Below are 3,947 nucleotides of genomic sequence, written 5' to 3'. Positions count from 1 at the left end.
TCTGTGAGGTTTACCACAATGTATCACTTTGCTGTTGACTAAAACCAATTCCCATTCAACTGCCTTGTTTTAACTGAGTAACTGAGGTTTGTCTTCTCCATGTTCACATTTCACTGAAGCCCAGATTTCAGGAGGGACAATGGGAATGTACTCCAAAGCTGCTGAAGATCTTCTGTGTCTAGGTGTGGGCAAACCAGGAAAAGGAATACGACTAGAAAGTCATTGCTTGTGTGGAAATACCTCATCCTACCCATTCTGTACAGGTAACTGTGCAGCTTCCCTGCCCACCTCCCATCCCTTTGCAGTTTGCTTGGGGCTGGTGACTTTGCAGCCTTATGTACTCCATGAGTTGCTAAATCAGGGCACAGCTGAGTGCTGTGAGGTGATTTTCCCACGGGAGACAGGTTTGTTCCCACAGCGACAGATCCTTTCTCCTTCATGCTGCCAGAAGAGAGTGAACCTGGATCAAAATCTAATTTAAAAGGGAAAAAGATGAAGGCTGTGCTATTATTAAAAGCAAATCCCTGCAGATCCCTGGGAACATAGCTGTTGTCTAATGGAAGCCACTAATAAACCAAAAAAGCCACGTAAAGGGAAACTATCCATTATTTATATGACAGGTAAACCACATAAAGACTCCTTATCAAGTTAACATTCTGGGCCAGGTACTTGCTTTTCTAATCTTCAAAAAGTCTAATAAGTAGTCAGCCAGAGGTTTGTTTTTATGCAGTGTGTTTGTTAGCTACATGAGCACCTGCCATTTCCCAGGGAGTTGTGCTCCACATGATTCACGCTGCTGCTGGATTGTTTGGCAACATTCCTTCTCAAAGAGGCTACCAGCAATAAATTAGTGCTTTTCATGATTTAGACATTTTTAAATGTTTCTAATCCTCCTCCCCGCCCCCACCTTTTATTGTCAACAAATTCAATATTTGTTGCACTGTCAACAATCTGGTGCTTTTCTTTCTCTATTGCTGTGCATTCTGTATTTTAGAGGAATGCTTAGCTGCTCTTCATGTGACACACTATAATACCTTTTTGGCTAGATGTGGCACACCTCTCAAGACCTCAAAATGTTTTGTAAACTTTAACTCCCTAATTCCACGTACTGTCATGTCAGGCTACATCCTTAAGGCATTTTTTTCCAAGTGCTTCTGAGACATCTGCACTCAGGTTGAGAAATCTGTGTGGAAAAAAAATCACCTACCCAGTTAAGTGTTTGTGACCTCAACCTTTGGTATGCAAATGTAAATGCAATAATAATGTAAAATGCAAATGTAAAATTGAGGTTTTTTTCAACTTGTTTTTAAGGGGTTTTCTTGAATCTGATCCTAATGGGGTAAGTTTGTATTTTTGGTTATTCACTCATGGGGCTTTTACTTTGCCAGTTCCCTCCTTGGATCTCAAAAAGTTCATATCCTTCCCTCCACTGAGCAAAGAAGGAGACCAGTGCAAAGCACAATGGAAGAGGCTTGCAGGAGACCACAGAGCAGATCCACAGCAGAAGCAGGGGTTGGAGAAAGTCACTGTGGGTCAAAGGCCCTGTTAGTGACTGATCCTCACAGCCTCCTGGGACCCTGACAGTCAGTGGCAGTCGGTGTGGTGACTCCTGCAGCACATCTCAGGAGCAGATTATTTCTAATCCATGGCCAAGAAACTCTGGCTGTCATTTCCTGAGCTGTTGTTGCAATTCTCAGGAGACAGGAGGATGACTCTGGTGGTGATAAAAGGGTAATTTGGTCTGAGAGCTCCGGTCCCCTGGAGACAACTGAGCGTGTGAGAGACTTGGGCTACTTGTTATAATAGACAAGTCTATAGCTAGAGAAAAGAAGTGAAAGAGCAGGAGCACTAGAAGCAAAAATAAGAGGGTAAATAAGAACATAATAACATTTAAAATGGAAAACTCGCGTAACTCTTTAGCTATTAATGTAACATAGGAGCTCTTAAGTTTTGAATACATTAAGAAATTCCTTTCTGTGATAGCAAAAATATTTTCTCCCTGGCAAATATCCCTGGCTTAAAGTGCAGATTTATTTGTAGAGTGGTTTCACAGTAGCTCCAAACTGTAAGGTTTTTCTCCTTGAGCCTCTAAGCTCTGTGTGATTTATTGCTGGGGAAAGAGATCACTGTTTAATTAATTTTTTAAATAAGCAAATGTTAAATTCAGAGAGACAAAAAATTTTCATTCAAGCTCTTTAAGAATGAGTTGTCATGTCAACTAAAACACTAAAAGCAAAACAGAGGTGTAAGTTGTTTGGAGTTTGGGGCTACAGCTAATTTAATCCCCTATGTTTAGTTTAGGGAAAAAAAAAGCACTAACAGCTTGATTTACATCTAATTCCTCCTCCTGTAATGCAGAAGAATTGCTGCCAGCAGAGCAGCACTCAAGATGCCAACAATTAACCAAACCACCCCATGCAAAGCACAGGACCTGAAACTGCCTCCAACAAATGCCCAGAACTTCAGGTGCTCTAAACTATGTGAACCAAATTATTTTCTATTCCTTCTAGAAACTGCAGGTCTCACACCTCCCATATTTTCTAGGTCTGTTTTGTACTTACCTGTGCAGCCAGGCTGGCTGTGCTTGGATGGCACCAGCTCTGCTGTGGTGATGAAAAATAAGGGAAGAGACATCAGACCTCCATACACAAACATGGAATAAAAAGGTCCATTTACAGACATCCAGTCTTTAGGTTGCAAACATATCTATCACTACACGGAGCCATGTGGTGAAAACACAACATATGGCAATGTAATCATGACAGTAAATAAAAGTAATTCTCTGTGTCAGTAGCAGGAGAGGAACCACAACACGTCATCCGTATTTGTCTCCCACCAGAAAGGCTAAAGAAGACAAAGGCAGCTGCAATGGGAAGTGATGGAATAAGAGGCTCCAGTGACAAATCTTCTTCTTCCATTTAAGACACAGAAGAAGAATGGGCAGCTTTTCTGATCTTTTCTGTCTCAGACCAGAGTCTTTATGTAGCTGTGGATGAGAAAAATTCCTCATTTCCCTGTGGGAGCCAAGGAGCAGGATTTTTGAAGGCGTGTGATGGAAATTGTCCCAAGTCCCACCACTCCACATGGGGTTGTGCAAGAGGAGAAGAGCCTTTGAGCCCTGAGAAAAAAACCATGACACCTCTTCCATCAATCCGTGATGCTCCATCTCTTCTTCTCAGAAGCTCCAAAGACCACATCTGGTCTTCAGTCCCAGCCCACATCCTACAGGTCAGAGCCCATGAGGCAGAGTTTGGTTTGACCTCAGAAGCACAAGGCTTTTCAACCTACAGCTATTTTGCAGCTGAAAACCATTGCCCTCTTTGCTTCCAGCAGGCACAGGCTGGTTTTGTGTCTTTTCCACTCCACCAAGATTTCCAGAAATGGGTGTCTGATATTAAACTCTAAACCCACTCTAACTATACATATGACTCTCCTGATTGTTGAGAGTAGATTGCTGTTAGTTTTCACTGAGACTCAATCAACTTTGATTAATTATGAAGCTTTACAATGGGATTTTAGGAGTTTATATTCAGAAATCCAGTTCTGCTTCCAGGGAGCTCCATGGACCACCATTTAAACAGGACCATCTTTGGGGTCTAAGCAAAATCCAGTCATGAAGGCCAGCAGATGCCCACAACAAACTGGAGCTGATAGATGTTTTCTCCAGGGCTGAATTTGTACCAAAAGGTTTAGGTAGAAATCACCTAACCCCAAGAGAAATTAGTTAAGTATAAAAGGATTAAAGTAACCCTGAAAACTCAGAGGAAAAGTGAAGAAGCTTTTCATAAACCATCTTTTTTTGATACTCAGTAGAGTATGGCATATGAGTGTTGGAAACCCCCAAAGAACAATGATATCTCATCCCTCTCTACAGGGAGCTGAATTTAGGGCAACCTGCACTATTGTATCAACCCCAGGTTGGGATGGGATGGAAATTGAGAGGTCTC

The sequence above is a fragment of the Corvus brachyrhynchos genome, unplaced genomic scaffold (genome assembly GCF_000691975.1).
Source record: "Corvus brachyrhynchos isolate BGI_N302 unplaced genomic scaffold, ASM69197v1 scaffold307, whole genome shotgun sequence".
Taxonomy (NCBI): domain Eukaryota; kingdom Metazoa; phylum Chordata; class Aves; order Passeriformes; family Corvidae; genus Corvus; species Corvus brachyrhynchos.
The sequence above is the reverse complement of the archived record's forward strand: the minus strand, read 5'-3'. Positions refer to the sequence as shown.